The sequence below is a fragment of the Clarias gariepinus genome, chromosome 1 (assembly GCF_024256425.1).
Source record: "Clarias gariepinus isolate MV-2021 ecotype Netherlands chromosome 1, CGAR_prim_01v2, whole genome shotgun sequence".
Classification (NCBI taxonomy): Eukaryota; Metazoa; Chordata; class Actinopteri; order Siluriformes; family Clariidae; genus Clarias; species Clarias gariepinus.
The window spans coordinates 25,149,552-25,161,883 of NC_071100.1; positions in this window are offsets into that span (position 1 = coordinate 25,149,552).

Consider the following 12,332-nt stretch of genomic DNA (forward strand, 5'->3'; position numbering starts at 1 on the left):
AATAAAAGAATACACAGATATCTGTCAGGCTCCTGCATAAATCCGAATGAGACTTTAGCTACAACTTATTCAAATTATCTAAAATAAGCGTTATTAAATATATAGTTAAGTGAGAGAAATCAAACACTAATGCCTCTAAGAGGGATTCAAGTAATTTTCTTTTACTCATGATATGTCATTTTACACTAATAATTACGAATTTAATTATATTAAATTATGGATTATAGAAGCAGATTAAGACCGTGCGCACCTACTTTCTTGTCTCAATACCGCGTCCTCCAGTGACTCAGCAGCGTTATAATTGTCCTTTATATAAAGAGGCTGAGTGCTCCAGAAGGACTAAACCATTTTTTGTAGGTTTTTCGATGAGTAAAAGGAAAGTGATTCTTGTTAATGGTTTCGCCCGCTGACAATGAAACCGAAAGTTCTATTTCCGATGCGCTGTGCATTCTTTGCTCGTGATTGTAGTTATCGTGAATAAAACTGAGGTGCAAACATTGCAAAACATTTCTAGGTTTTTTAAAACATAATTTAGTTTATTTGTTTATTTATGTGTGTGTGTGTGTGTCTGTGTGTGTGGAGGGAGGTGGGGGGGGGGGGTGAGTGTTTAAAAAGCTCCTGCATACAGTGTGTTTTACCACTAGTGGTGGTCAATATTCTTTTCTATGGTGAAGCCCATTACAGCATCTTTTGCTGTTCTTAATTCATCTATTATATTATTTTAGTTTGCGTGCGTGCGTGTGTGTGTGTTTGGGTGGGTTACTGTCTGGCCCTCAGCTTGTGTCATGAAAATACATCCTGTTCTGTTTGACCAAAGCTAGTCTAATGCCTTCATTACTGTAAGTGTATGTGGTGTCCAGAAAGGTGCATAATAGTGTTTGGATTTAATGCCTGCTGATTGCTTTCTGAAACTCTTCTGTGCTGTTATAGACCCATCTGTATGGTCTCAACTTGAGGCTGATTTATGCTTTTGCAGCAAGTCCCTGCCATAGGCCTCGCATAGTCACATACCCTATATGCTCTGTGGTGTATAGCCTGTTATGCACCTCACCAAAAATTTAACTACATGTCACAGTGATGTAACAAATGTGAGTAGATCACTGAACTGAGGTTGGTAGCAACACATTTCTGTCTTCTTCTTTGGATTAATAAACAACGTGCATGATTAATAAATAGAGAACACTTAATTAGAAGAGATTACTTCATTCATGCTCTTGATTTAATAAACTGTTTGTTCAGAGGAGAGATTGTGAATATATCGGTAGAAGGATGCTGAGGTTGGAATTGCCAGGAAGAGGTCTAGAGGAAGACCAAAGAGGAGATGTATGGATGTAGTGAGAGAGGACATGAAGTTAGTTGGTGTGAGAGAAGAGGCTGCAGAGGATAGGGTTAAATGAAGGCAGATGATTCGCTGTGGCGACAGCCGAAAGACAAACAAGAAGAAGAAGATGTTACGTGGTGTTGTATGGAGAGCCAAGGTGTGGCGCAATCATGCTGATTGTCTTGGGATGGCATTGCCTGGCAACTGCGTGTCTACCTGGTCACACCTGTTCAGAATTTATTTAATATAGGTTTATATTGAACTTAGACGAAGATATGTTCTGTAGACATACAGTTGTGGCCAAAAGTTTTGAGAATTACATAAATATTGGAAATTGGAAAAGTTGCTGCTTAAGTTTTTTATAATAGCAAATTGCATATACTCCAGAATGTTATGAAGAATGATTAGATGAATTGCATAGTCCTTCTTTGCCATGAAAATTAACTAAATCCCAAAAAAACCTTTCCACTGCATTTCATTGCTGTCATTAAAGGACCTGCTGGGATCATTTCAGTAATCGTCTTGTTGACTCAGGTGAGAATGTTGGCGAGCACAAGGCTGGAGATCATTAGGTCAGGCTGATTGGGTTAGAATGGCAGACATGACATGTTAAAAGGAAGGTGATGCTTGAAATTATTGTTCTTCCAATGTTAACCATGGTGACCTGCAAAGAAATGCATGCAGCCATCATTGCATTGCATAAAAATGGCTTCACAGGCAAGAATATCGTGGCTACTAAGATTTCACCTAAATCAACAATATATAGGATAATCAAGAACTTCAAGGAGAGAGGTTCAATTCTTGTTAAGAAGGCTTCAGGGCATCCAAGAAAATACAGCAAGTGCCAGCATCGTCTCCTAAAGAGGATTCAGCTGTGGGATCGGAGTGCCACCAGTGCAAAACTTGCTCAGGAATGGCAGCAGGCAGGTGTGAGCGCATCTGCACGCACAGTGAGGCGAGGACTTTTGGAAGATGGCCTGGTGTCAAGAAGGGCAGCAAAGAAGCCAGTTCTCTCCCAAAAAAACATCAGGGACAGATGGGCACTTGAGACCATTTATGTGTGGGGTTGCTTCTCATCCAAGGGAGTGGGCTCACTCACAATTTTGCCCCAAAACACAGCCATGAATAAAGAATGGTACCAAAACACCCTCCAACAGCAACTTCTTCCAACAATCCAACAACAGTTTGGTGAAAAACAATGCATCTTGCCATAAGGCAAAAGTGATAACTACACTCTAAAGTTATGTGTTCAAAGCTGTAACACTTATTAGAACACATATTTGTAACACTTTGTAAACATGTTCATAGTGTTCAAAAGAGGAAAAATTGAACACGTTCAATTTTAGAACGCATATGCTTTATTGGTAGAACACCAAATTAGTGTTCAATACTAGAACACTTCTGACACATTGACACTAACACTTTGAGAACACATAGCTATATAATGTTCACATACACAGTACTAAACACATAGTGTTCTATTGTTACAATCATGCAAATAGACTGATAACTGGTTTGTACAAATGCATGTAAAAACATTAGCAATTTAATATTAATCATTACAACGCACAAATGCATCAGACCTACATGTCATAAAATTACCCGCATACAATGCAATTACTGTACATATAATAATCTAATGTAATCCCAAGCAATTGCTATCATAAAAAATATTTTAAAATATTTACCACCACTGTGTTATTACATATATTATAATTAAATGCAGTTATTAATAAGAATATTAATAATATTAATAATATTAATAATAAATTTAAAAATCTCTGTAAAATAGGGGATATAGAACATCTTAGATCTAATAAATAATAAATTCCACGTCGATTGAAATCCTGGATACTGTACAGTTTCATGCATGTTGCAACTAACAGCTGCAATAAAAATTAACAAACTCCTTTGTCTTCATCAATTAGCTGGGAACGTACAATGCCGTTCTTGTTTATAAAGTGTCACACATTTATTTTAAAATACATTAAAGATATCTATAGCCACTTACTTCAAAGAAGCAAACTTTTACACAGTGGCCAACAGTTGATAAACATCAAAGTAATTTAGATGTAATTTACGTGATTTAACGGTCTAACTGTGTCATAGATAAGTAAAACAGAGAACGATTATAAAACGATAGTACAGATAAATCTGGACTAATGCCAGATAGGTCCAGATTTATCAAAAATAATTGGCCAAATGTGAAACCTCACAAGTCTCAAATGTCAAAGTCCCACATTTACTCATTTTCGGATTCTTCCAATTCCTTAATTTTGTCACAAAGTATTTTTGAGAAAATTATGGAACCCTTTGACTTTTTATGGTGGTATGGTTCCCCCATCACATGCTCTTGCAGGATGGCAAGCAACATTGCATATGTCCTGGGATAGTCCAGGTCAAAGATCTAACATGCTATAAGCTTTACCAGGGATCCCAACAGTCCATCATTAATATCCAGCTCTATGTAGACAGTATCTGCGACGATGAATAGTCCTGTCAGGGTGCTGCCGCTGACAAAGGCCACAATGTGGGGAGCTTGACATTCCTTCGTCTGCAACTCCTTAGAAATATTAGCATCCGCAACATCCTGAAAACATAAAAAAAATGCAAAGATTTATATGGATTTCACACATCTAGTAAGACTTTACAGGAGACCGTAAATTACTTTAATGTGCAAATGAAAAGAATCCCTTAAATTCAGTTTCAATGTACAAATTTAGGTAAAACATCTTTTCATGGAGATATACAATTTCTATATATAACTTTTTAGTTTAACAGAAAAATAAAAGATTTGTTGCTGATCTGTTTCTCTTCTCTAAATCATAATAATCACTGATAAGTACTTTGTGTGTCATAAATACCTACTTTACTTTCACTATAGATAACGTCTGTTTGATGTGCCGGCCTCCACTTTGGTGAAACTTTGTCTTGCCCTCGATGAACTCAATTAGAGCCAGCATGCGCGTAGGATCCATCACAACAAAAAAATATTACTATTCTAATTGTAGTCTTGATCCTTTCCCATATCATCACAAAGCTTTACCTGAACTTGCTTTTTACAATTATTTTGTAAGCGTTTATAAGCTCTTAAGTTTAATTACTTTTTAGTCATTTCATTCAAGGCAATATTCCGAAATTATATAATCATTATTGCAACTTTGACACTGAAATCCTTAAATACGAACTACCAAATGCTTACATTTTGTGAAGTGGGAGTCATTCCTCCAAGGGCCTCCACTGCCAGCAGCAAGGTCTGTACTTTTGTAGCAACTTTTCTAACTCTTTCGTTGCCCATCATCAATGCAAACTGTAGCTGTCACAGATAACGTATTTTTGTTCAGAATATTTTTGGTCACATTTTGGAATACCTATTTTTTGTTTGTTATAAATGGTGTGTAATATTTAACTTTGTATTTTGAATCGTTCATTTGATTTATATGATAATATGAAAAATGTCCCACCTACAGGAGAAAACCAGTAGCGCTACACTAACCATTCTTGTGTTTTTATTAGCTGTGTGTACACAAAAGACATGAGGTTGCGAGTGTGTGTCGAGCGTGCAAGATAAAGAAAATTGTTTAAAATGTATCTGTTAATGTCTCCTGAATCGTGATTAGAAGGCACACGGTATGTTTGTTTATATTTTGATTATCATGCCTTTGTAATGTACAGTACGGTAAAGTTTGTATTGAGAAAAGTTTTAAAGTTTGTAATTAATTGAAGTCCATCATGGCACATTTACTTAACAATCTGTAATTTTGATTTTAATGTTGTTTATTTTCATATAATAGTTTTTTTACAGTGGCCATTTGATGTTCGTGAAGTTGACTGTCCTCACTTTTGAGAAGATGACATTAAAATTTGAAAGCATCGAAAGGCATCAGTTGAAAGTGTTTTTTTCTGGTCAGGAAAAATATTTGGGATCCGTTATACAAACTCAAACAACACCTATATGTAAAACAGATGACTGATTACACCACCAAAATATGTTTTATATTAACTAATGTTACAATTACATATGTATGTTTTTAAGCATATATAATACACATTTCTTAATAACGAATCATTTAATCTTAAATATTGCATATCAATTTACATAAATACTCACATATTGACCATCTGTCAGACAAGGGTACTTTTTAGTGATGGCTGAGATGCCACCCTCTGGACTTTTGACCAGCATCTCCACTCTATCCTGCCTAGTGCTTTTCAGCAGGGCCTTTATATGGGAGGGGCTCTGTCCACTCTTCTGCTTCTCACACTCTTTCCCCAGTTCAACAACATGTCTCGCCACATCCTCTGCGGAAACCTACTCTGGCTGTTGATTCGCAAGGGCAAGCGGCCTGAAACATCTCTTGTTGGTAGGTGGTGTTTCGTTGGAGCTGCCAGGCTGAGGCTGTGACTTTTTCTTGAGCGCACAGCGAATGTGCCTTATTTTTTGAGATAGGCTCTTGTTGAAGGCAGACTGAAATCAGGAGAACTTTATAAGTGAGCAGATAATTAATTAATCATTAAGTAAGCAAATGCTTATTTATTGCTATCCTTAGATTTTTTTTCTTACTGGTAATCATAATGTCAAATTTGATTACCCATTGAGTTGGCCCATCTAATCCGATGCAAGGAAATCGGCGAAACATCTTTTTTTACCAATAATTCTGTAGTGAGATTGCTCCCCTATCTCCGCCATTTGCCAAGGTAAAAGTGGGCTGTCTGCTTAATCATCATCAAAAGTGGGCTGTCTGCTTAATCATCATCAAAGCTTATAAAAGTTATATCACATCTGATATCAATCTATAATACAATGGTAATGGTTTCTCCAATATAATACTATATTCTCTATACAATTCTTAATCTTTCATATATGCCCCAATTATTTTTTCAAAATAGGTACATATACGTATGGCTGTTCACATTCATTACCACCCTGAAGCCTTGATAACTATAAACAGATAAAGGCCACTGAAAACGCAACTGTGTCAATGAACAAATGAGCATTTTTCCCATTGGTTTTAACCTAAAGCTCAAAATATGCTCTTCGTAATATGATTTCATTTTTTCACAGATTAAATACTTGACATACTTATGAACAAGTATCTCTTGCAACACAACAAAAACTGGAATGTCATCTTCATATTTCATAACCAATGCAGATCCTTTGCGGTATTCATTGCCATGAACCATTAAATAATCTGCTCGATACACTGCTGTTGAATTTGTATTTGCCAACATCTGAAATGTATGGACTAAATCTGGATGTATTTCAGTCAAATCTATTTCTTCACCACTACCAACAATTTCCCCTTCATAAAGAAATGAGGCAGAATATCCACCTTCATTCCCCATCATCATGTATGCCATGTACATTTGATGTCTATTGGCAAGTGTCATAGAAAAGTTTTTGTATTTTTTATTTGCAAAATACCCATTTTGCCTTCAAATCTCATACACCAGTGGTGCCTTAATGGTCCATACAATAGCATCTGTGTTGAGAAATGGACCATGTAGTGCATTTTGGGAATGAATGAATGCTTTTGGATAAAGATATTTGAATTATAGCAAATATTTTGCAATAAGTATTTTCAAGTACATAGTGTCCCTTGAACAAGTGGAGGTACTGAAGGTACTATTTGCACAAGGCATAGAGTATTTTTCCAATTTCTGTTACCATGATGTCCTATTATGATGGGAAGTGTATGAATGAGAGTTAACATGGCTGATGCAGATTGCTTAATGCATCCAGTTCCATCAATATAATGTTTTTCTATTGGTTCAGGCTTGGCCTTGTCATGTAGGTATAAGTAATGAAATCCACGAATAGCTGTATTTAACTATTTCAGGGTGAAATATGACTTAACATAGATGAAGTTATATAGAACTTGAAAAAGTTCATGGGGAACAACTCCTTCTAAAAGGATATGCATAGGATCCTGCACAAGGCCTGACATCAAATCAAATCCAGCAACATTTAAAAGGGTGCTTTTTCTATTTATCCCCCATATTTTGCTCCAATAGATCTTTGCTTGTTTGCTCATTTGAATTAAATCATTGCACCTTTTAATGTGAGTTTCTTTGGACCTTAGGACGACTGTAGCTTCTGAATAAATATTTTTCATCTTAGTATTTTCAACTTCACACCTTCTACAGTTCTTAGAGACAAAAGAGACACCTTCTTTAAATTTCCCTAACCAGTTTGATGCCAATGTATCTGCAGATACCATGACAAGTGTGCCCTTTATGGTATGAATAGATCCATATAAATAAATTTCTAAGCCTGTTGTTGCTATTGTATTAATAGTCATAATGAAATCAGAAAGCAGTTCTTCCTTAGATGATTTCTCTTTCAAATCATGTGCTTTGCATACTGCTAGAAGTTGTATTGCTTGCAGTTTTGATCGATATTTTGGTGTTATATTTGCAAGAGTAAAATAAAACATTGTAATTATATGTTTTTATATGCTTTTGTCACTTATGAAAAGTGGATGCTGGCTTACAAAATCACCATCACAAATGTCAAACATGAATTCATGATGTGATGTATGTGGAGTCTGCACATAATTCCAAATTTCAGGCAATTGTAGAAGCTGCTGCAAGCACATCTTAAAAGGAATAATATAACCACATACAGGCATTCTTTGTACAATGCCTTTTTTGGTTACAAACGTTTTACCTACCCTAATCTGTTGTGGTCTTCTGTAATATGACTTGCGTTTGGAGGCAGTAGAAAATAAATCTAGTTTAGTGTCAACCTCTATATCACCTAGTAAACTTGGGAGTATACCACTATCTTCAAGTTTTCTTTTGATTTGTTGTTTGTAATTAGCCAAATGACTTTGAACTAAATCCTTAGTTGTTGTCACAATGTTATCTATGCCTGCTTGTGAGATATTATGCTTGGTTTCGAGACAAAGTGAGAATTTTGCATTGGATAGGGCTACACTTGGCTGGTCGATACACATATGGTCAAAAGCATCATCATTGTCATCCTCTTCCACTGCATTTTGCACGGTTTCAATAACTCTTTTGTGTTTTTTGTGTACATGAACCTTGTAATTAGACCATTTTTTGTTGTGTAGGCACACGCATCAATGCAACAGGCAATGGAAAAGTGGGGGTCATTTTTGTGACTTCTAACATAGTGTTTCTGAAATTATTCAAATAAATGGGTAGAGTAACCACATAAGTTACACTGAAAAGTTCCTTCTTCCATTCTTTGAAATTTAATGGAACATATATATTCTGCAAGTGAATGTTAGTGTTCACTGTCGGAACTCCTTAGTGCATATATATTATACATGGTGATGGTGTTACATTTATGACAAATTATACCTGTTCATCAAATACTATAGCCTGTTTTTAACATTTGCAATTGCCTGTTATGCTTCAAAGCCTATGTTAGCTACATACATAGATTCACAATCAAGCTAACCGTTTGGGTTAGAACCTACACTAACTGCCACAGAACATACTGGAATATACCGCAACTTCACCGCGGTCTAGAACATTACTGCCTATTATTTACCTCAGTGCTCACCCTGTACCATCACACACAAATGTTCTCTGTATGAAACACAATTGCCATGGGTACTTTGTAACTTCAGCAGACCGCAAATATAAACAAATTTCAAAGTTTCTAATTTCTTTTTTTTTTTGGCTATAAATGTTTCGCGCTTCCACTTAAAAAAACGGGATCCAGGAAAGGCTGATCACTGCGCATGCTCAGTACCACTCGCTAGACTGCAAAGTCACTCTGCGCAGCGACGCCTATGTGTCGCCTCTGATAGCACACCGGTGTTCTAAACTACTTTTTAGTTTGCAAATCCAGTAAACGTTGTAGTCAGATGTGGCATTTAGGCGATCAGTAACACATTTTTGAAAAAGTGTATGTGTATAATTTAATAAAATAGTAGAATGGTATATTGTTTTAGCATAATATATATACAAATTCAATTTAAAACTGTCAAAAACAAATCTTTGCACGTGTCCGATGACTGAATAGAAATATTATTTTACAGTGGAGTACCTCATTTCTATTCCGGATTTAATTTAAGTTTTTGTGTAATTTTTGTGTTTTTATGTAATTTTTGTGTTTTTAAGTTTAATTATAACATGAAGTGCACAATATCTGACATCTGTGTTTAAACTTATGTGTTCTAGATTTAAATACACATGTGCAACTTCAGAATACTCATGTTCAGTATTTAAACATAAACATGCCATTTTAGAACACATTTTGGCTGATTGGACGCGCCATATGCGTCATTTTATTTTAGAGTGTAAGTGGCTCGGAGACCAAAACGTTGAAAGAATTTCCATGTGATTTAATGGCTTTCTTTCAGCATTAAGTGATTTTGTTGGCTCAACTTCATGTTCTTAGGTTCAGTCAAATTAATTTATTAGGTTAATTTAACTTATTTACTACAACTGCATAACATAATTTAATTGAAAATACTACTATAAAAATGGCTACTGTTAAGCCAGCATATTTTAAGGTCCATGTAACATAAATGAATAGGGTTGGTACAACAAATTTTTCAGTTGTAAATTAAGTTGATCCAACTCAAGTAAACGTAAAATTCAAGCCCTGGTCCACAGAATTCTTTGAAGGATTATAATGCCTAGTGGTAGAATAAGTAAAAAAGCTGTCATGTCTTGCTTTTCTGGCAGTTCCTGCAAAAATGTGTTATCTAATGAAAGGCACACTACAGAAGAACAAGAGATGATCTAGTTTGACTTTCTGTGATTCAAATTCATCTTGCTGTGAGTAGCTGTTCTTAAAGTTACTGTAAATTTACGTCATTGAGTTTATTTGTTAAATTAATTGTTTGTTAAATCAATAATTTATATTTAATTAGTTTTTTTGGTATTTCTTTAATTTATTTTATAATTGCTGATATTAGACTATATGTTGAACAGCTCAACTGCCATAACTAATTCATGATTTTTAATTTTTTTCTTTAACAATAGACCTCTCTGCCACCAACAGTAACATGTGGTCATTTAAGATGGATCCATAATGCCAGGTATGAACAGATGGCAGTGAGTGTAATCCCTCAGGGTCCCACATGCATCATCGTCAGTTTGAGTTAGTCTCGTATGGTATGTACATTGCCTTTTACCTGAATTCACAATTTTTTATTTATTTATTTTTTACTAGGCTGATGATTGTACCACAGATATAATTTAATCGGCCACCTGTTTAACTGTGTTCACGCAAATATATAATCAGCCAATGAGATGGCAACTCAGATATGAGAATTTGGTTGTTATTTTTTGCACACAACCATCCCTAGGGTTTACAGAGAATGGTCTGAAAATAAAGAAAGGAAAAAAATTATATGATACGTATGATTATATATATATATATCCAGTTAACAGCAGCTGTTAGGATTATGGAATTAACCACAACCTTCACACCAGCTATCTATCATCAGGCTTGCTCTGCTGATTGTCTTGCTCAGGCCTGGAGAGATCTTATAAACATACACAAGGCAATGTTCAGGAGATATCCAGAATTTTAAAGCACAGACAGGGGTATATGGCAAAAAATGGAGAATACATGACCCGAAGAGACAGATGTAGCGTTTTAACGTTATAATGACAATGAAAAGCTGCCGGCATTCTCCACCATAATACTGTGTATAGGTAGAGTTTTAACATAATAATGACCATGAATAGTTTACGGCATTCTTCATCATTAATACGTAGGGTTTACATAATCAAGACAACGAATGACGGTTGCATTGTCCACCAATAAATATAGACATTTTAATGTGAACACAATGCCAACGCATCCGTCATCATTAACAAGTAATTTTTAGCTCTGGGTCAGAGTTGTATCGAATCTTTAACGATTTGGTTTAATTTGATTAATTGAATCAAAATTTATAACGTACACTATATTGACTACCCGTCCAGCGTTTAGCACAATTTAGTGTATCTTACCAGTTCTGGTTATCACATGGCCAACGGTTATAACACAAAATCTAGTATTTAGCAATTTATGAGCAAGGTAACACGATCTGGGCAAATGTTTAGACTTTAAAATACATGACCAAGACAACAGTACTTTATAAAGAAACGAGAATTTATTTGACTAATCTACGATACATGAAACTACACTACTTGAACGCACGCGCACACACACACACACACACACACACATACACACAAACAATTTGGCAAGTGAAAATGAATGAAGTTATTCTAGTACTGGTTACTAGATCAACGAAAGTCACAAGAGCAGAGTCTTGGGTTCAATCTTACGGTTTAGTTATGAAACGAGCACCAACTTCAGCAAGGTATGCAGCATTGTTTGTTTACTTGCGTTACGTTTCGTTCTCATCCTTTGGTTCACCTCCAACGAAGGGAATCACGGCGTTGCTGGTTGGTTGGTGCGCTGTTGTAGAGATGACGTCAGTCAGGAAAGCCCTTCGGTGAGGCGTTGGTTGCCTGGTTACCGATGGCTGCGCTCTGGAACTTCTCCTGAGGTCTCCTTCGTTGCGGGACTTTGGAGTTCTGGCACGAAGTCTCGTTGAGAGTTCTGAAAGAGCGGATGACGCCAGCAGTGGCGGCTCAGCGCCCGCAAGGGCGGGAGCCCGAGCTGCTTGGAAGATGTTGTAGGTTGCAGTTGTGATGATATCTTCTCTTCTTCTTCCTACTGTGGACTTCCTGAGGGTTTTTGTCCCTTGGGGGTCAGTCCGTCCCACAGGTGATTCATCCAATCGGATGTGATTGCAGGGCTTAGCCACACCTCACGTGGTTCCTCCTTCCATGCATAAATTAGCCAGGTGTTTCGGCAGTCACGTGTGACCCATCCGGTTGGAGTTTTTAATACTTTATAAAAAGTAATTTTGCATGAGCTCTGTTCAAGCTACCAATTACCCATGTTCACCAACATTCTTGAAATAAAGCCAGCTTGAGATTGACACCAAACATTACATATCTTACCCACTCATTCCTTCCTTTATCTAATAAAAAGGTTTGTAAATGCTGATTACACCTTGAACGT